Below are 23,781 nucleotides of genomic sequence, written 5' to 3'. Positions count from 1 at the left end.
AAGTATAATATATATATATATATATATATAATATATATATATATATATATATATATATATACACACACACACACGCACAATAGTTCAATGCATTATACTAATTTATCACCAGACGATTTAATGATAAACTAAGATAGCGACATGGTCAGCGAAGTTTCGTAAAGCACACGTCATAAATGTCGATAGAATTAAAAACTAATCTTCAGACTCAAAACTGTTTTTTGCACCTCGATATCAGAATAATTTTGATAATACTATCAAAAATGCGACTAAACTTAATGTTGTACATACATGTACGCTGTCATTGCGAATTACCACAAAGGATGATAGTTAAGAGGTGCCAAACACTCATTCTTGGCTAAAGATATTTACAGAATAACGTAGCCATAGAAAACGTTTATTCATTTTTTATTTTAGTTTTTTTTTATTAAGTCCAACTTTCTAAAATTAACTCTAAGTAAGGGTAAACTCATGGAAGAATGACCCAGCTAAGACTCTTCAACACTCTGGTGAAACCTAGAGAAGAGGTGCATCTACACGCATCGCCCAGCTTTAGATAACAAAACTTAATAGATTGACAGAAATCATTTTTGCTTTAAAATGATTTAATTTCCAAAATATTATGAGCATTAAATACATTAATGCCAATAAAAGAATACTGTATAAGAGAGGTGTATATATACACACACTTCGCCCAGCTTTTTTAAGTTAGAAAGCTTTTACTGCAGAAGCCATGGTAACAAAACTTAATAATTTTTGGCTTTAAAATGATTTAATATCCAAAATATTCTCAGCATTAAATACATTAATGCCAATAAAAGAATGCTGTATATAACATTACTATTTTTTATGTATTTATTAAATAATAAATATATATATATATATATATATATTTATCACGTACCCAGTGGTTATACTTGCAATACTGCAACACATACCTAAAACCAGAGGCTAATTAATACTGTTGCGTCAGCAAGGTCACGTGACTAGTATCACGCCACCCGTTTTCTAGAAATATCCCGTTCCTTCAAGAATGCCCTAGTATTTACTAGATATGTGTTAGTCTTGTATATATAGGACGGTCACAACGTGACGGGACAACAGTGTAGTGAGTAATTGAACTGCAGTCAGAGAGTGTGTAATTGAACTCGAGCACGTGAGACGTTCGTTGAGAATTATAGCGCGACTGTTGAAATTAAGTGTATCGTAAAGTTGTATTCGGAAAGAATAAACCGGTTTTATTTAAGAAAGGACTTGTGTCGCTAAAGTTTAGTTGGAAATAATTTACGGAAAAATTAACTAACGACTGGAGGCGTAACAATACATTACAAAATAATTCTAGCGTGGATAATAATAAAAAACTGACTGCCGGAGGGTCTTGAGACATGGTGCTAAAGGAGGCTCTCCATTATTTTCTACACAGAATCTTCCAGTTGATACTTAACGTCTTGAAATGCAGTATCACCTCTCTGAATAATTCACAACCATGAAATTTCGAGTTTAATCTTTTAATAGTACCATTGACGTGTATCTGATGAAACGTGATCATGGGGCTCTCAAAATGTAATGAAAATCACACACACATACAAATGTATAAAGACATCCAACATCAAGCAGTGGCAGATGAGGCTATGTATTCCCGGCTGTCTGGTGAGTTATTTCGTTAACTGAAAAGTAACATCCGACCTTTAAAATATCACCGCATCCAAGGGCCTCAAAATATTCGCTTGCCTCACAACAATGAGACCTCAAAACCGTCCACGGTCTTGTTCAAGACGCTCCAAATAATTGATGTTCCTAATTATCTGACAAACGATTTAGATTAACCTAGTCATCCCCACGAAAGTTTTAAATTTAACTAGTTAAGAGTGTTTCTTTGTTAAGTATAAAACTATACACTGGAGTATCTAAGCTGTGCCCATCGCGGGTATCGAAACCCGATTTTTAGCAGTATAAGACTTCAAACTTACAGGTAAGCTATCGCGGGTAAATAGTTATAGCCCTTTGACCGCCAGCTCAACAAAATTTAAAACAGTAAATAAAAATATCAAAGCATTTAGGCTAATCTGCACAGAACCACGGCAAACTAAACTAAATCAGTTAGGAAGAGTTAGCTTAATCCAGGTCTTTCAAAGTGGTCTAAGAGAAGAGGTATGCACTGGTAAGAATAAAGAATGGTAGTATAACATACCAGCAAAGAAATAAAATAAAAGTTACGCTGCTGCGAAAAATACCCTACCCGCACCTCTCTAATTTCGCAGACAAATACGTACGGCTTTAGAGTCTACGCAATTGTAGAGCGAGTCCTCAACTCGGGTCATTGCCCTTTTTTTTTCGTGACCCCCTCCCTCCCCTCAATTAAGTGCATACCAGAACCTTTTCAAACCACTTTAAACATCTAACTCAACCTCCTTAAAAAGCGTAACCTGTTTAAGTTTACGGGAAATCCATAAACCCCCCGAATCAAGTTCCACCAAATCTATTAGTTTAAGGGCTCAAAAATCGCACGTTTAGGCTTAATGAATTGTCGTTGTACACGTATGTGATGCATTAAAACATAAGCTGTCTATACTGTACCATTGAACGTTTACAATTAACTTTATTAAGTATAATTCATCATTACATTTCATTTGAAAATATTAGAAACAAATATCCAAACAAAAACATTACACAACACCTAAATCCACAATAAACATCGGCCTTTAAATTTTATTCAATACTGGCTTAAACAGTTAAAGAAATAAGAGCGCAAGTTTCAGAGTAGAAGTTGATTGATAAAAAAGTTTGGTGAATTCTATATTATTATTCTTAAATAAAATATTTACATCTGTTTTATTCATTAAATGATTCGATATCACATTAAGTCAATTCCATTATGTAAACAGAATAATAAAAACTTTTAAAGTATGACACCACAAAACCCGAGTTCAAGAAAGTTTAGACTTCCCTATCAGCACGCGGAAAAAAACTATACAATCAACATGTTTGCCTTGCAAGATTAACGTCACTGTTGGCTTCCGGCAAAGAGTACAAATGAAACCAACTTCGCTGGGTGTTGTCAAAACATAAAATGTGGTTATGTTACAAGTCCAATCCTCAAGGGTTTGAGCCTACATTTACCATAAATAACTCTTGTCTTAAACATGTAACCTGTTTGAAACAAATGCCCCTAACGACAAATTTTCTATCATTTTCATAATATTAATAAAAAATTTTTATAAGAAATTTTCAACTTTAAAAAAATGTTCACGGAGAGACTAATTCTTTAAACTACTATGTACAAATGCCACACATAGGAAATTTCGTTTTATATTATTGCAACACTTCCTTTACAACGTTAGTTTATATTTCTCGTATAGCTTCCATATTATATATATATTTATATCAGGTGTCATACTTTAAAGTTTTTATTATTCTGTTTATATATATTAATCTTTAAATTGGTTCGAAAAATACTACTCAACTACAAAGTGGTAATGTTTTCTAACAGGTTCTTTTAACTGACTTTAGTGCTTAACACTAGACTTTTACAAAGGAGTTTAAACCATGACACTATAGTATAGTTTATGAAACACAAAAAATGTACACTTACGAAAAGTTTTTAATTACATAGTAACAGAATATGGAAGTAAAACTCATATTTCTTTATTTTCTTCTCCAACACTTGGTGCTAATAAATTTCCAGTTAAAGAAGAAACAAATGTAGTGTATCCATCATCATGAACAGATGAAAATTATGTAACATTGTAAGTACTAACGACAGTATGATGTTAATTACGTTTGTCATAGTAATGGTGAATCATAGAATGAAATTGAATATCAAAAAATGGCAGACAAAATTAAAAGATATATAAATTGTATTCATCCCAAAAATACATTCAAAAGAGCTTATCTTAAAAACATAGTTTGGTTTTAAATTGTGTTTTTCAAGCTTAATAGACATAACTGTGCAAGTTTTCAAAGTTCAATATATTATGTTTCTTGTGTGTTAACATTTTATGCATATGTTTGCAGACTAACGAAAGTTGTTGGTTACATGAAAGCAGGCTTATTGTTGAAATAATATAAACATTTTAAGAAAACTTATTGAGGGTCCTGTACAGGTAAGGAAACAATGTATTCACCATAAATGTTAATAATTAACCTAAAATGTGAAGAAAAAAAAAGCTTATGAAATAAATAGGTTTACAATTAACAGAACCCTGTGTACAGACAAGACCTTTTGTAAATACTACAGTAAAAACAAACCATAAGCCTACACAAATTACTTTGATGAGGTTAGAGCAGTTACCATCTGAAGTATTTTCAATGAAGCAGAATCAACACAGCTTTTATACTTGGTACATTTTGTATAAAACCAGTCCTGATAAACTAAACAGCACAAATATATGGTGCTTATAGTTATACCTACATCTCATTTTTTCTAGCTTGTTAAAAACAAAAGTAGTGGAACAAGAATATTTGAAAGAACATAAATTTGCTCTTATGTAATCATTTATTACTATAATACACGTACCAGACTAAAGCTTGAATATGCATCTTAGAACAACAGACTAATATGTTAGTCAGAAATGAATTGTGTGTGTATCTATCCTTCATAGTAATTGTCCTAATTTCCTTTAAATCACCACCATTCATATTTCATAAGAGAAAGCCAAATTTGATGCTAAAATTCTTAACAATAGGAAACCATTAGGTTTGCATTTGTGGCTCAGTACTTTATAGTTTTTTTTTTTTTTTCATATCACTGCTTATAGTGATAGTCTGAAAAATTATGAATCCAGAACCTATTAAAAACTGCAAAAACATTAAGTTGCATGCATACAAGACAACATGTCTTTTGTTTGGGTGTGCTATTCTGTCACATGTGTGTGTGTGTGTGTGTGTGTATATATATGGTAGGGGTTTGCAATGTTGGGAATAATAAGTTCAAGCTCCTATACAAATGAACTCTCATACAGCTCTTTCACTCTCTCTCCACATATATTGTATATTTTTGAATTGGTAAGAATAACGCCCAGTGAGGGACAGTTTATTTGGAGAAGCTAAGCCTTCCCAAGCCTCTTATACATGCCACCTCTGCATGCATATGTATAATCAGAATATTGAAAATGTTTTAAAAAGATATGAAACCGCTTTTATTAATTGGGAAAATTATTAAATACAAAACTACTTAAAAAACCACAATCAGTTGCCTTTTATATTTTTGTCGATAGAGCAATTTTCATATCAACATTAGATACTATTTTGTGCTGTCAATGCTATTTTCATTAATGATGTGGAATTTGGTTAGCTTATTTTTCAAAAATATGACTAAACTCATGTATAGTTAAACTTCAAAAGTAAGTAATACTTCTCTGGTACATACGTTAAAGCATCTTTGGGGCATAAATGGTTAAAAAGCAAAACAATTTCAACTTACAATTACAATATTTGAAATTTAGTATAGCATAAAATTAAGATAGTTAGCAGCTTCCAAAGAATAATGTTGAATTATTTTGGTTAGTTAAACGTATTTCCAAGTTCTATATCAGTAAAAGACTTGCACAGCTAGGTAAAAGACAACTAAGATACAACATTTTTCTTTTGAATATACTAAAGTGTTTATATTTCACTTATTATTTTTTAATTAGATAAGCTTTTAAAAATTTTAAGATTTTAAAACGCAATGTAGATTATTTAGCAAACGTTAAAAGCGTTATTGTAATTTATACTGTTTCGGAGCTATAACAATTTACAATGTCACTCCGTATAGAGGGGGAGGGATGTCCTAGTTTTTCACCCTAGAAATCTGGTAACTCTCGACATTACCTACAGAATTAGTTCAACTACAAACACTAGGTTAAGCGTGTAACTTGTAAAGTTTCATCAACATTTTGCAAATTCAATTATAATATATAATTGTAAAAACTGAAATGAACACAGTATACACAAGACTTAAAGTTCAACAACAATTTTTTTTTCTTTTGATAAGACAATAGTATTATTAATATTATTTCACAGTAGAACGTAAATTCTCGTATTAATTGCAGGTTATAGTGGGGCCTAAAAGTTTTAGTAAAACTCACTTAAAGTAATAACCAAACGATTTAAAGAACTAGAACTTAGAAGTAGTAGAACCAGAAGAATCGTAGAACCGGTAGTACGACTTTGTCTTCTATTAATACTCTGTTGTGCTAACAACCCTAAAAATTTGAAGGACGGTAAGTTCCAATCCAGTATAAGGTTAGTAAATGATAGGCCAAGCTCAACTAAACTAATTTTGCAAAGTAATTTAAACCAACTTAAAGTTAAAAAATTTAACGTTAGTCTTACGCATGCCTGACATATTTTACGTTTTACAAGAAATTACATAACCCCTCTAACTAAACACACAGTAAACAACAATATAAACATATTGGTACTTGAAATGTCACACTTCCATGATAATAATACCTAAACTTATGTGATTATTTACTTTAAATTTTGTCTACCAACAAAACAAAAACCGGCGTTTGTACACAACCAAATTGTGGCTTACCTATCACCTGAATCGTATACTCTCAACGATGAACAATACAACTCCGTCTGACGACACCATACACGAAGTATCGAACGTTTAAACGTCACTGCATACCTACTGGTTCAGCAATAGTTTTTTAAAAAAATGACATTGAAAAAAAAACAAAAAAAAACAATACAAATTGTCAACAGAAAAATTATAAGAAAATATTTATATAGCAGTTACGTGTGCTGGATTGTTTATGTTTTTTCTTTGTATAAGAAATGTACATAGTATTAATTTTAAATAAACAAAAAACAATTCCGATTTTAATTTTACAGTCATGATTTCTGAAGCCATTATATCGAGTGTAGCGCCCTCTTTCGCGCCAGATGAATAATATCACAAAAGTCAATGAAAGGGTGGGAAAATGTCAACTCAACATCAGGTAAAGTGGATGAGAGAATGAGTAGTAATATAATGTTTATTATTTATAGGTGTGCCCCTGCTTTCTGAGGTTCAGTTCTTCCTTATTTTTTCAGGTACAGAAACCAGATGGAGGCGATTCCGGTTCTGAATATATTAAACTGAAAGTGGTTGGCCAGGTTAGTTAGGCCTAAATAGGCTTAATGCTAAGCCTAATTAGATTAACAAGTATTAACTAGGCCTGTTTAGATTAAAAAGTACTGTTATTGTTACTTCTATTTAACCGGGTTATTGGTAGTCAGAATTAGATTTAACAAATGTATACAATGTATGATATATTAGCGGGTGATTGTTATGAATTGTCATTTGTTTTATTACTAATAGTAGCTCTTAATATAGTTAGTTTAAATTTAAATACACTATTTTAACGAGGTCCTAGAATAGGCACGTGCAAACCGATGAAAGTTAAAACAAAACTTTTAAAAATTAGAATATATTAATTTATCAGTTGGATAATCATTAGTATTAGTGATATTTTTGCTGCAATTAGAATTGCAACGTGTTACATTTCATATGGAACCATTTCTTATTCAATAGTAATTATGCAATGTGCAATTTCAGGTAAAACAATTTTGTTTTTCATATTTTGCCTTGGTTTAAGCTTTTTTATTTTTTTTAATATTAGTTTCTGACTTGACAAAGATCCTGAAAATTATCATATATCAACAAAAGCTTCTTATTTTATAGCTGTTCAGGTGGCATAGTGAAAGTAATGTCTCATGAGATTTAACCATATCTCAATGTGTCTTCCTTTGGTCACGGTTCAAAGGCCATGTAATTGCATTTGTTGGCTCGCATTCAAAATTTTATTGAACTATTATTTTATGAATGTATGTTAACAAGTTTGGTATCAAATTGTAAATTATAATTCAAATTTTAGTATGATATTTTAGCTAATTTTTAACTTAAAAGTAAATATTAAAAAAGAAATCCTAAATATCTTTTTTTGTGTGTCACGTGGTATGTTGAATGCAGCATTGGTTCACATTAGATGTTATTGATGTCCAAATACAAAGTGTATACTTTCTTATGAATTGGGAACTCAAATTACTGATATTTACAAGCTGGAATATAAAATAAGAACCTCCTATCTTTGCTATTTACTGAGATGTTGTTCATGTACTAAACTACACACAGTGGCTCCACCCACCTCTTTCCATTTTTGGAAATGCTCACTTATATACACTTACATCTGTCTATGACATGTTAATAACCAATCAAAAGCTCAGAATGTTCCTTTAGTGGCTTTCTCAGCCATTTTGAAGTATTATGATGTCAACTTCTCCTTTCGATAGAAGAATTCAAGATGGTAAGTTGACTCTTTAGTCTGCTCAAAATTTCATATATTTTTTAGATCCAAATACATCTTAGTAACTAATCTTGATAAATTATAGTGGAATTCTATGGTATCAATATAGTAATTTATGATTTTTTGGTTATTTCATATGTATATATAAAAAACTTTAAAAAATTATTTCATTTTGCAACCTCCACGTGTGAAATTTGATAAGGCTTAGCAACCTACAGCAAGCAGTAAACAAGTTCAAAGTTTGTAACTAGAAGAGATAATTATTTTGTTATTTACTGCTCTATGTTTTAAGAAAAATAACTTTAAGAACTTATTTGTAAATAGAAATAATGTATATACATATATAATGTATTATAACTGAAATGTGACTATTTTACAAAATACTAGTCCACTAAAACACAGCCAAGACAGGTCACTTTGTAAAGGCCAGTTTTATATTCTTGGATACAGTAACATAAGTGCACGTGCACAACATTATTGCAACTTCTGTAATATTAGCCAGGCACAACCGGTAAGTCAATATAATAAAAATAATAAATATATATAAATGTATAATGTTATGATACTTAACCTATTTATACTAAACATTTGTGTTTTCGTGTTATGGTATGTAAGCATTATAGAACAAAAAAAGCATAATTTATATTTATTTCCTAATTTTTCATGGTGGTTACGAGGTCAGTCAAATTGACAGACTCCATATAATTAGAGAAAATAACAGACAAAATATAAAGTTTTACTGAAAACAAACGTTTGAAATGTATCTAGGAGGTTTTTGAGATTACACAAATAATATTCGAGATTTATGGGACGAAGAATAGTTTTTTAATCATAACATGAAAATCACTTCCCACTCAGACTAGTAATGAAACAGACTTGATATTTCCACAAACAAATCTTTAGTAAAATACTTCATTAAAAAAATCAGATTTTTTCATGTACAAAAGATTGTAATTATTACTAAAAGTCTACCAGATTTTGTGAAGATACATATACTACATTAAACGTTATAGTATAAATGCTTAACATGTGCAAATGTGTATACAAACTCATGTATTTATTCCAAGCCCATCACGAAGGGATTAATTCTAATTTTAGGTCAGGAACAAATACGTGTTTGTGTTTTTTTTTCATAACAAAGCCACATCGGGTTAGCTGCTGTGTCCACCAATGGGAATCAAACCCCTGATTTTAACTTTGTAAATCTGTAGACTTACTGCTATCCCACCAAGGGACAGGTCCAAATGATCTGCTTCACTTCATTACTTTTACAACCAGCCCTTATAAAATAAGCTATATAAAAATATATGAAACAAGGATTCCTATGAAATTGTTATTCCTCACATTAACCCTCTTCAAGTTGTTACAACATTGTCAACATTTATTAGAAGCTAGGCAAATTAATTTCAGAAAGATCATCACACTTACAATACTGAATATCATGTTGAAGCCAAAAGCACTGCCACATTGAACACAACTGGAATTATCATTTTGGCTTCGCCTATGAGCACAAGCTGCAAGTACATCCATACAATTTTGTATCTGGAATTGATTAATTGTAGATGCAACTTGTAAATGTTTCACCTGAGTCACAGGCTATTTGGTTACGTGGGTTGATCAAAGCTGAAGCTGCTGATGTGGACCTCTCATCATATGAACATACACAGAACAGAAAATTAAAAAATTAAGAAATCACTAATTAATTATAAATGACCTTCAGTGTGGAATATTGTTTTACATTCACAGATTGTTAACATATTTGACTAACTCTTGAGGTAGAAATGTTCAACTAATATACAGAATTTACTAGCTGTGGTGGTCTCTTTCATCACACCATATTATTTTTTAAACAAGTACTAAGTTCATTTGCATGTGAAATTGCTAAGATAACTGAACCCACTGGCTTAAAGCGTTTTTCTTTCCCTTTTATATTTGAATAGTTAAATTTTCAACTTATTTTGTTACTCTATTATATATGTATTTCTTAGTCATACTTCTAATTCTACTGTTTTTATTTATTATTAAATAACACGGAACAAATAATTTTTAATTTTGAATATACTTATTTTTTATCAACGTTAAATATAAATGTTTTAAACAAGCATGTACACACACATAAAAGTAACTTAAGTATGTGAAAAGGCTCCTACAATGCACACAAATACCAAAACTAAACAAGTATAAAATTAATCTAATCAAAGAGAGTAAAAAATGAAAACGTTTTCAACTTTCAGTCTTCTGCTACATGCATGGAATTATGTCAATATGCAGTATGGATAGTAAAACTAAAGAACATTGATGTCACACACTATGTATAACATAATACACGTAAACCTTGACATAACGTGCTTTGATAGAATATGAATTCAGATATAACACAATTAGTGTTTGGAATCCATTTTTAAAAAGAAAGAAACACATAAGTGGCAGCAGTTTCTTTTTTAAGCTGTATAACAAAAACTACATAAAAAAGATTCTTCTGCGATAGTTTGATGACTTTTAAATAACAAAATGGCTAAATTAAAAGTCAGTGTAAAATTAGAGTAATTTTTTCTTAACCATCGCCAAAAGTCAGTTCAGTCTTTCTTAGCCTAATCACCCTTTGGTTGGTCATAATCATAGCCATTGTTCTACTGTTTTCATTAGAGCTCTGGAAGTTGGATTAAAGTTGTCAAGAAAGCCAAGAAGTGGATCATGTTAAAGTTTTGCAATTGAAGTCAATCACCAAAATTGCAAGGAAGAAGTCAAACAAAGGAGAAAAGCCAAAAATGATTGATTCAATTTCTAAATAGTAATCCACTCATGCAATATAAATTTAACATGATACGCTTTTACATAAACTGTAAACTCTTAGTTTTAAGTTTTTTTGTTTTAGCCACATGCACTAATCAGGTAGTAGAAATCTGATCATCATTCTTTCAAGGCATCTATGGCTACAAAGGGGAGATGGTGTTTTATTTTGTCCTTTGTGCCAACGTGACACAAACCATGAGTCACTGGATCCACAGTTCGGCATACTAATCACTAGGCAAAGCCTAGCCCATACCAGATTATCCTTTGAGTGTATTTGTACAAGTGATGGATTTAGAGAGATATACTATGGTTTTCTTTTAATAATTGCAGGCCTCCCACTCAAACTTTATCAAAATGTAGGTTCAAAATTAGGTCATGCTATAAAAATCTGGGTTTTTATAAGCTGTTAAGCAACAACAACGACATAGGCTTTTATGGGTTTTCTAACAGAGTTTTGGCTCTATGTAATTTTTCCAACCTGAACCAATCATATACACTACTACACTGAAAGTAAAACATACCTCATGTTTCTCGATGAAAACAGTTAAAAAATATTAAGGTTTAGTTTGAATTAAGTAACTTGTACACCATTTCAATTTTAAACTGTATTCGGAAAGGTACTTTTTCCAACTATGCCCATGTCCCAATCCTTCTGATGTTTCACACATTCCACTAATGGATGTAGTTGCATAAGCATTTAGCAAGTTGATGGGAAAAAACATCAAAATATTAATGTGTTCTCAGCCTGCCTATGAGAATCCATGCAGACAACAAATATTTTCTGCCCAGCAACAAATTAAGCAGTGCTTTTTGCTTGTACTGTACAAGTTCTCTCTGAAATATTGTGATATGCAAGCATACAATATACTTTATATCTCTGTCATATAGGAAATTGAAAAAACTTTTATTTAATTTGTATGTAGTTTTAGCATAAGCATGTGGTCCAGAAATTTGCTGAGATTGCCATGTTCTAGTTGCTTTGTTTCTTTGTTCTCCATAGTAAATAATGTCTATTCTGCCCAAGAGGATATAGCAGTAACATACAGCATCTGGGTTGATGCTGTCTGATCATTAAAGCTGATTAATGCTGTCAGAGAACAGAGGTCAAGAACTGATGCTGTTAAATGGAGTGTAGAATTTAAGTACACTTTCTTACTTTGGTTCTACCTGGAATTTTTCAAGTAAATACTTAAGGATAATGTTTAGTTCAACAGAAGTCCATAACTGTGAAACTTATCACAATCCACTAGAAGTGACTGTCTTTTCATGTGCTCAGGTACGTAAGCTGCATTTTCTTTTTGTTTGCTTTATGGTAAAAATTGTATTAATACATTCGGATTTGTTCTCTCTCATTATTTCACACACACACACACTAAGAAATCTCAGTCAAGATATCAGATTCATATTACTCTCGTTATTTCCTGAGTGAATATGCTATTATTAGCAGGTCTAACTATTTAATACTTGCCACAAAATCATTTTCTACCTAAAAATACCACAGTACATGTATTCAGTCACTTTTTCCAAAAATAAAAGTGTAAAAGTTTTTAATCCACAAATTACCTCAGTTTTTACTCCTATTTCACCATAGTTCTTTTCGTGTCCCTTTTGTGCTACACTTCCCTTGTGGATAGCACATGAAGTTCCTTTTTCTAAGAAAACAGCTTCTAAAGCTCCTAGAGCTATAAATAAAATATTTGTGTTTGAAGTAGTTAATGTGATGATGACTTAAACATCAATATCATAAAAAAAAGTTGTAAAATGCTGCAGGGTATAAGTTAAAAATTTGTAGCCAAAATTAAAGTATGCCTTTTAATTATGTAACTCATAATTGTATTAGCATTGTAGTGTAAACCTAATGCTGTGTGATCAATTTGAGTTTACTTTATTGGTCATCTTTTACATGTGAACATTTTTATCAATAAAAATGTAAAGAATCTCAATTTGTTATCTAATCCATTTCTATAGTACTTGTGCTGACTATCATTTATTGATTGGTTTGTGATTAATTGCTGTGCCTAACACTTTTAGTAATAATGTTTCTGAAAATAATTTGTTCAAGTTATTTTTGAAAATGTATTATTTTAAATTATTTATTGACTTTGCCTATAATGTTGGCTAGTTCTCCAACAATTGAAATTTGCAGGAGGAAAATGTTGACTTGAGTGTTATAGATTTATGAATTAATTAATTTTAAGTATTAAAGATTTTGTGATACTTCAGGAATAGAAATGAAGTACAAATGAACTGTATCATCTACAATTCTAATTCCTCAATGAACTCATCACATCAATACTAACTAGTCCATACCAGTGCCTCTAAAAACAAATGTAGTGCATAAAATCAGTAAAGATTATCTCGTTTTCTTAGAGGAGGTGAAGGTGTGACTATTTTCGTCACAAAAAATTCGAAGTTACTCACGGCCAGCATTATTATATTTATAAACAACAGGAACCAATTAGCCATGGTGGTTTGGGTGATTAATCAATAATTGGCACACACCACATATAACCAGAAGTGGGGAGGCAGAGTGGGAAATGTGAGAGAAGGTAAGTATCTATTGGAAATACATTTTCAGTTTAGGAAAATGTTAATTTTCGATACAATATCTTACCTCCTCTCACAAAATAGCTAGAATCACACATTGAACTGGTGAAAAAATGAAACCCCTTTAGGTTGTGTCCAAAGAGAGACCACGAGGTGTGGAACAAAAAAAGTAAACATCACATCTCACTGAGAGACTGCCCCATGTCTGATCTAGGTGTAATCTTCACTCTTGCATGACTGTGTCACAAACATAAAAGGCAGAAAAACATGAAGGAATCCCATAATACATATTACCAATTAATGGGGCCCCTGGGTGTCAAGTGGCTAGGGTGTGGCAGACCATTGTGGTAGTTTGACCTCATCCAACACCTATAGCACATGTATTCCCAGTTGTGTGCGGCTGGGTGTCCTCCACCTACCGTGTCCTGGAAGAACCATATCCAATGCTGCCATGTTTTGGATTGGAGATATCATTCCACCGGGGTTTTCCTACCATCTGCTGGATGTCGGTTCGTGGATCAGTTGTTGATTGGGTTGGAAATGCACGCAAGTGGAGATGGATTTTGATACAGAAGCTTGTCTTCCCTACCAATTTCCATTTCGAGGTGAAGAGGTAGGTGATCCTCTGCCTACCGTGGAATTGTTGTATAATCCCAGATTCCATCGTCCAGCTATAACCAACACCAGATCCATCGGGAACTGACTTTCAGCAGGTGGTATGAAGAGGGACCACAAACCTGGGGTGTATCTCCAGTCCAAAACCATTGGGCATCTTTCATCCAGTCCATAGAAGGAGGATGGATACCAACCAGAACACATGTGAGGACTTACTTAGCTGGATCATCTCCAATCAACACCGGACCCCCCAGGAATCACATCCAGAGGATAGTAAGTAAGAGGAACATGACATGATGGAGTGCTTCAACCAAAACCTGGTGGTATCTGGAATTGTACATCAGGTCAATGGTAGGAAGGGCGTCACGCCATCAACACATGATTCTAATTAAGACTGGGCCATCTCCAACCAACACCAGACCCACCAGGAATGTGCATCTGGAGGATGGTAGGAAGGAAGAATGCCACGGTGGGAAAAAGCAATAAGACAGATATATATACATTAATATGGTGTAGTGCTACAATCAAAACCTGGTGATATTTAGAATTGTACATCAGGTCTGCATTAGGAAGTGTTATACACCATCAACACCCACAGAATGCCACTGCCCTACTCTCAACTGAGTGGTATGGTCTATTACTTAGGAGGACAGGACTCTATGGTCCATCACCCCCCAGTGGTTAGAAACTAGTAAGTGGCAAAGACTCCTACACTCGACTAGAAGAAAGGAGGGAAAAATGTGTTGGAAAGTCCAGAGGACTGCACCACTGGAGACAGTGCAATGGGTGACCACAATACCCTATTATGAAAAATAGAGCTACTATGTTGATGGTGATGCTTAATGAACACCTGGTGGCATCTGGAATTGTAGGTCAGGTCTACAGTAGGAAGAATCTCAATGCCACAGAGCATCAGTGATGGGCAGCAATGCTATACTCAAGTGTGTCCATGAGTGTACAGTCTGGGATGAACATGTTTATGAAGCAAAAGACCACTAGAAAGAACTACTAGCAATCCTAGGGCAACACCGTATCTCTACAATGTGCATAACCTTATCCTGTGACATAATTGTTTCGGCATAAATTACAATTGAAAGGAGACACATAACCAACACCTGGCGGCATGTGGAATTGTACATCAGGTACGCGGTAGGAAGAGCTACAATGTAATTGACATTGAGCATGGTCACAGGATGGACAGTGTGGATTTTCAAAAAAAAAAGTATAACTGATCAGGCACCACTTACCACAGGTGGGATCCACAATACACTAGCAAAAAGGCCCCTGTAAATAAAGAAATAACAAAAACGTAGTAAAGAAAAACTAAGTCTGCAATATAAAGGTAATTGTCGACAAATTTGCAAGCACAAACAAGCATGTCTGCATAGTACTACTACCAATCAAGACATGATTAACAAGTGCAAATGTGAAGAGGGCACTAGTTACAAAAGAGTTGTGTAAAATATCATATTGGAATTATCATATTCATCTGTATTTTATTTGTTTTTTGTTTTGCTGAATTTTATTTGTCTCCTCTTTGTCTAAAATCCTCCTTTTCACTTAGTTAGGTTATAAAGGTTCTAGCAATCTCTATCTGAACCATCTGAAAGTTAATTATCTTTGTATCATCCAGTCCTAATTACACTTTGTCATATTTTATGCCTTTATTATACTTTTTACTTTGCACACAAACATGTTAACGATTTCTGAAATTAAGGATTATGATCATACATGTGTATAAATGTGCATTTCTCTGTGTAGTGCACAGCCCATGTACAACACTAATTAAACTATGGAAATAGTCTGGGCAACTAAGTTAATGAGGTACAGTTCTCTCTTACACACAAGCTACTGGTGTTCAATGCATGGTTCCCAAATCTTGAGCAGAATGAAATTCCCTGACCTTTCCCTGTCTAAAGTATGTTATTCCCATTTGACTTATCATAGTAACATATCACTGAACTATTACCTATAATAACACATGAAACTGCAAAGCATTATTTGTGTATTGTTTAATAAAAAAATAAGACAGGCTGTATGTTCACCACAGTTTGGTTAAACATCATCTCGAAAAGCTTAAGTATGATTGGTCATGTGATCCTAAAATTATTGATACTTTATCAGAACAAAGACAATTTATCCATTTGCTTATGATAGTGGATACCAATCACATCAACTTTTAATTTAAATCACAAAAACGTTGCTTATTACATTAAATGAAAATTACTAACAAGTAAATCCTTTACTAAAAGTACTCAAATTATATTTATTTTCTTACGGCCCTATAAATTTAGACACAATAACAAATGTTAACACATCACCCGTACTTGACCACACCAGCACCACACAACCTTTATGATAATTAATGTCTTGATCTCAAGAGCATACCATGGACTAAAAGCCCATAGTTTCAAAACAATACCAGATCTGTTAATACAATTCTATCAAGTTTCACATGCTCATCTTTACCTTCACTTCTATTCTTTTCTCTCCCTAGCATGTCATTTGTTGTAAATTTTCTTAGTATATCACTCAGGTATCTGATGCATCAAATTAGAGATTACTGTATATGTTACATGCCATATTATTAGTTACTGTCAATGAAACATTCTTTATTTCAATATTTTTTTAATTTGATTTTTTCTGAAACTTACTTCCAAATTACTGATAATAAACATTGTCATCTATATTTTGCTTTATAGAGGCTTTCTTTAACTGTTACTGACCTTTGCCCAAGCAGTATCACACATTACAATATCATGTGCTACAGACAATGTTTAGTTATATATTGTGTTTCATAATGGACTAAAATAAAATTACTGATAAATTATTATTTTATATAACTATTAGTTATTTTTGATCATTAGTTCAATAAGTGTAAATACAGATATTAAATAAAAATAACTCCTTCAAACTATGAAGATTTATTCTATCTTCAAACTGCCAGACTTTAATGAAAGATATGAACTGTCCATTTTCATTTTGATCTTTTAAACCTTTCCTACACAAATATATCAATGATGTAATATACCTAGGGTATTAAGTGTTATTTCTATGACTACTGATGTGGGGACTGTTTCATTAAAGTATTAAAATGACTTACTTAACTGAAAGAGTTTATCTCTAAAAATAATTTGTTAATGGCTTTTAGGCTGTAGTAAAATGATCTTCCCTCACCCAATTTTAGGAAGATGAGATTAATCCTTGTCAAAGGCCCTTACACTCTGTTTGGGAAGAACCTTGCTACTGTTTATGTAATCTATTACAGCTGCATTCATACCCCATGACAGTTAATGGTAAACAAAAATACTGATGTAGACAAAACAACATTTATACATAAAATATGCAAACTGACATGCTAAGTGAACCAGAATTAACTTATACACTATTCTTTGGAGTTAATCCTAATTTAATTTTTTGTCATATGTGTTCTAAGAGCATCAATGAATCACATGAAATTCACTGACTTCTCCCAGTTTTTAACTGCAAAATGAAATTCCCTGATGTTTCTCGGGCCAGGAATACAACATATAAAGTTCACTGACTTTTCCTGGCCCATGGGAGCCATGTCAATATGAATCTTTATTTTGACTTCTGTTGAATTTTTCATTAATTTATTTGTGTCACTCAATAAGAAGTGTCTGGATCACTTATGATGGTCTTCCTGTACTAAATTTCATTATACTCCATTATGATGTCATTGATCTTTACACATCAATAACGTGTGTGCTTTGTTACAGATGTACCTGTCAGCTAGATTTTTTGTATCATTTCTCTTTGACAGTTTGAGAGATTCTGTCTTGGAGAAATTATGCTTCATACCTAAAGTATAACAATAATAATTTTTATACACACTCACACTTTAAAGATGTGTTTTGAACAAGACTCTTGGAAATTAATACTAGCTGTCAATCAGAGCATGCTAACTACTTAGATCAAAACTAAAAATCAACCCAGTAATGAGTATAGCTAATTAGATATAATTTGTTTTTATGTTCAAAAGAATACACAAAATGATCATTGTAAAATACTTCACACTAGCCTACTCTAGTATGAAAGGTTGAACTATATCATGATACTGAAAAGAATTACTGATGTATCTTCAAGTATAAAAACAATGGAGTAATTTGATGCCTTTTTAGATCTATATTCCCATAAAAATTAATTTTCAACTGCAAATATCACCAACGTGTTGAACATCAACATATGCCATGATGGATAGTAATCAGCAACTGAGATTGTCATCTGCACAGATTAGGCTTTCACTGTTGATTTTATGAGCTTGATTTGCATTTCTATTAGCAAATTCAAAATGCATTACATTGTCATCATAAGGTGTCAGTGCACCTAAAGGGTTAACAAAGTTATAACCTAGTAAAAAAATCTAAAAACATAAATTAAGGATAGCATGTATTTTACATTACATCATTTTCTTGTATTTTCGTAATGATATGACATTTAGTACAAAATTTGAGATAACAATAAACTATATGGTCTTTTAAGGTTGTCCCTGTAAATCCATCCCAAGAAAAAAGTAAAAATTACACCCATTCCTTTATTTTTCAGAAAATCATTAAATCCTCTCTTAAACTATTATAAGATGTTGGTCTTCACTACTGCTGTTGGCAACTCATTTCATAAATTAATATTTCTGTTAGAAAACAAAATATATTAACAGCAGCCTCACCCATATTTTCCAAATATTAAACTTGTGCACTCTCTTCCAGTTACTTTTACAATACACTGCAAATAAATCAGAAGCCACGTTTTCACCCTACTAATAATCTTTTAAACTTCGATAGAATTACCTAGTACTCTTTATTTTTCAAAAGAACTTAAAAAATCTTAGCTCATAACAAAATATTTCCATTCCTGAAGTCACCTGAACCCTTTCCAATAAGTCAGTCTTCTTTCTTAGGTAAGGATCCCAAAATTGTACACAGTATTCTCCATAACTAGTGATTAATAAAAGGAGATAATTACCCCTTTGACTTGTAATCACTATACTTATAAATATATTCTACAATTCTATTACGCATAGCTTTTCTACAAGCAATAGAGCATTGATGCAATGGCTTGAGTAACTTGATTATCACGATGTTTTTCATGCTCTTCACTGTGTTCCCATCTATATTAAAATGTATTTCAGAGAGTCATTCCTCCACAGAACAAATAGTTAGCATCTTGACATTAATGTCCAAGTATTTTTTGCATGTGCCAGACCTTTAAATAAAATCATACCCTTATATGTAATAGTGTAAAATGTGTTAGTCTGTGATGCAGTCAGTATTAAGCTATACCCTTCCACCAATAGGAAGACAACACATTCTTCTTGCGCAGTATTTTTCTTGAGCACTCATTCTTCACAAACAAAATAGACACACCAGAAATCGAGAGGATGGGTGGATGGTTCTGTGGAAAGGCGAGTCTCAATCTGAAATACATTTTTAGGTAATGAAAATGCTAACTTCAGACTATGTTACTTACCTACCTACAGAACAATAACTAGCATTAAGATGGTTGAGGTACCTATATGAAAAAATAAAAAAAAACTTTTTCTGAGAATATAGCTGCATAAATGGAAAACTCAAAAGTGTGTGTCTCTCAGTAGGGAAGGGGGGAGCCAAGAGGAAACATCATTTGGTAAGAGACTACATCCATCTCAAGCAGGAAATACTCTTTGCCCATCACAAGTAGTTGGTCAGAAAGGTTCTGCCAAAAGACCTTCTCATGTTTTTTTTCTTCTTTTTTTTTTACTAGTGTCACAGAAATGGGTGGAATGTGGAGGCTTCTTACTCAGCAGACAATATTAATGAAATGTGGTTAGAACAATATGGCAAGCCAGTATGTGAAAAATACTTTAAGAAAATGCAAGTTTAGGGATGACTCATCCCAGAGATGTTTCCCAAGAAGGACACATCCATCCAGCTGATCATAACAAACATGTAGAAAAAACCTAATGTTAACGTGTAAGAAAGAAGCTCTCACAAAAACTGATAGAAACAACTGGAAAAAAATAATAAAAGAAAAAATTTCACTTACTTGAGTCATCAGATAAGCAAAGGACAAAAGTGGTGTGTTATTTGATCCTCATCATGGAAATAAGAACCAGAATCAAAGGCAGGCTGTGGGAAGAGCTGATAAAATTCTTACAAAGACAAGGAGGGCTTAGCAGTAGCTACAGAATAAGGAAACTGAGAGTTCTTGGTCCAATACAAAGAAAATAAGACAAAACCAACCAGTTAATGTACAACAGTTGCCATTGGAGTAGAATAAAACAACTCCCATTGAGGAGTATTGGGGTCTCAGAAGGTTTAAGAAAGGTGGAAATGAGAATTCTTACTGTAAGATCCATGAAACAGGATTAAAGACAATGGTCAATATTCCTTTCACTGAAACTATATCGCAGTCTCTTGTTCCAAATCAGTCAAATCTACCAAACCTGTACAGAGATTAATTACTGAAAATAACAAATAAAATATACAGTTTTTTCTTAAGAAATGTTTGATAACAATCTGGAAATTATAAAGATTTTGCATGTGAAATTTGAACAGTTTCTGATGCACAAAAGTATTGTTAGTCTTAAAATGAAAATTACTTTGCATGTTGAATAGGCAACATGCGAAAAGAAAAAAAGGCATGAGAAAACATTGCTTTACAAACCTTAAGGCTTAATAAAAAAATTTCATATTTTGTGTATGAAAGCATTGTAATGTTTACTGATAATCTGTCAAATCTCTCGAAACCTAGTTTCTAGCATTGTAAGTTCGAAGACATACCGCTGTGCCACTGGGGGCATCAACAAGTGAATATCAAACATAAACATGTAGGTTCACATTAATATACATTGAGAATGAACAGTATAAAACATGTTCATGTAATATACCTATATGATCTCATTTGTTAAACCCAAGCATTTATAAACTAAATTTAAGAATAAACAAATGTATATATACATATACATATTTGTGAAACTAAGGAGTGTGATCTATTGTCTTTCTCTACAGGATTTCAATAAGCTTTGGGCAATTAAAAACAACAAACTTACAAATATTTTATAAGTAGTAAAATACTTTTTAGATTCTAAATAGTAAGTTACCAGTTTCTAAGATTCCATATCTACCATTTAAAGTTAAATCACGAAAATATATTAGCAATTCGTGTAACTATTCGGATTCCAAGAAACTCCATCATATGAATAATATTTAAGAACATATTTAGTGGTGTTTCCTTTACAAAAACACTTGTTTATACTATTATTGGAAACTTTTTATAAAGAACAAATATCCCCATTCTCTAATTGTAGTCATAGTAAGGAATCTATCATACACACTGTATTGTTATATAAATTTTCACAACTCTCCATTATTATTAATTGCGTATTACAGAAACTTGAACATTTTTAAACATATAATAATCAACTGACAGTAGAGAAATTGAAAGTAAAAACTGAGAACAAAGATATTTGTATTAACTGTACCTGCAATGTATTTTACACAGAAGTAATGTACAGCGTATTACAGGTATTAGACACAATGTATAATTTATGTTGTACTCTTCTGTAAATTACTGTTTGGATAAACACATATTGCATCTTGTGAGGCATTTTTTATTTCAAATCTATCACAGTACACATCACATACACACACACACACACACACTACATTTTCATGTTCAGACAAGGTGAATTCACCTTTTAATCCCAAGGAATGAAACCCACTTTTCAAAAGTGCTTGGTTAGGAGGTGCTACTGGTACTGAAAGATGGTAACATCAATGCAACAAGAAATGCATGTAGTATACCACCTCATGATGTCAAGTTTAATTAAACATTCACTGAAAAATAACAAATGTTTAACAAATGCACTTGGTGTTCAATACACAATACTATACATTTTAAACAAGAAACAAACATTACTCTTAAAGTAACATACATCTGCAATTTTAGAATGAAAAATTTATGATTTTTTGTGCAGAATTCTGCAGGGACTGAATAAATAAGTATGAAAGCTTTTAATCTACAAATTATAATGTACCTCAGTCTTCTCTGTTACTTCATCACAGTTCTCTACTTTTTCATCTTTCACTATAGCAAACTCAAAAATGGCTGAACATCTATCTTCTATGTATGTAGCTTCATCTGTTGCTAGATGTATGGTATAAATAATACTTTTTGTTTTTCTGGAACAATCAGCTTCAATACAATTTATGTACCACAACATCATAAATTAACTTAAAGCTTCAAGCATACACAAACCTTCTCAGCATGTGAAAAAAGGCACATCATATGTTCAAAACATTAATAAAACTATTAATCTTGTTAAACAAGAGAGAATATTGTGTTAAGTTTGTCATAACTGGTTGATACCACTTCTCACACAAATCACCATATCAACAAGATTATTTTACATATACAAAAATGACTTGTAAAACAGACATTGCACACTTCAGTAGTACAAAACAAATCTATCCTCTTATATTTCATCCACTTATGTGGAATATTCTTTATGACTGTGAAGAGTATCTATATGCTTAATCATCATTATTTTAAAAAAGTTACATGAGAAGGTCAGTCTGTATTTCACGTGTTTTTTAATATTCGAAAAATATATACATTAGTGTTATATGTACACCATTTAAAACAATTGAAAATTACCTTTTAAAAATTGAACTACCTTAAAACCAAATAATTTCACCATTTTTAGTTATACTGTTAGATATACATGACTGATTAAGTTAATGTGACTGTTATGATTCAGATGGTTTAAGTATAGCATGATTATTAAATTTAGTTATTTTCAGAAGTGAGTTTCTTGCAGGTTTGTTTACATACCTGTGTACAAATAATACATTGTGTAATTTTATTGTTGTGAATTGGTGCTTGTTGTATTGTTGTGTCATGTTACTAGAACCTTCTAAATTTTTCTCGTTCTTTTGATTGAATATTATTGCATCATAATATCTAGTAGTGTATAGAAAGTTTTAGGTCTCAGTCAGTCTATAAATATACATCCAAAATGTAGTTCAAGTTAAGATAGTTATATAGATAGCTAGATCTAAACTGTGTGATTGTGAGTTTAGACATAAAGAACATATTGTGGCAGTTTTTAAAATGAAATTATCATAGATTGTTTTGTAATAACAGAGTAGAGAAGAATAATTCATTTTATAAATTGTGTTCTAAAGTAATTAAACCAGCCTGTGTGGACTTTGACAAAAAAAAGAGACAATTATTTAAAGCTCTAGATACAACTGTGATAAAAAACAGAGTAATAAACATTTGTAAATAAATTTCACTTGTTTAAATAAATTATTTTAAAACAACTGGACTGTGCTGTTTGTTTATTGTTGACATTTATTGCCAACAAGTCACAGACACCTACTGTAAAGAATTCTGCTCATCGGTACATAAAACCTGACATATACATTTATTTGCAGTTTGTTAAAATACTTAGATCCCCCACTTAGATATCACAAGAACCAACAAGCATCATAATTTGGGCTTATAAATGTTTACCTTTATCTTACAACTAGTAGAACTTCAATGTGTA

The 23,781-nt window shown here is 31.9% G+C and overlaps 1 pseudogene; it reads right to left on the bottom strand.

Moving 5' to 3' along the window:
* The window catches only part of LOC106466741, a 68,377-nt pseudogene that overhangs the window by 10,870 nt on the left and 33,726 nt on the right, over window positions 1-23,781 (bottom strand).

The sequence above is a fragment of the Limulus polyphemus genome, unplaced genomic scaffold, assembly GCF_000517525.1.
Source record: "Limulus polyphemus unplaced genomic scaffold, Limulus_polyphemus-2.1.2 Scaffold2367, whole genome shotgun sequence".
Lineage (NCBI taxonomy): Eukaryota > Metazoa > Arthropoda > Merostomata > Xiphosura > Limulidae > Limulus > Limulus polyphemus.
The sequence above is the reverse complement of the archived record's forward strand: the minus strand, read 5'-3'. Positions and strand labels throughout refer to the sequence as shown.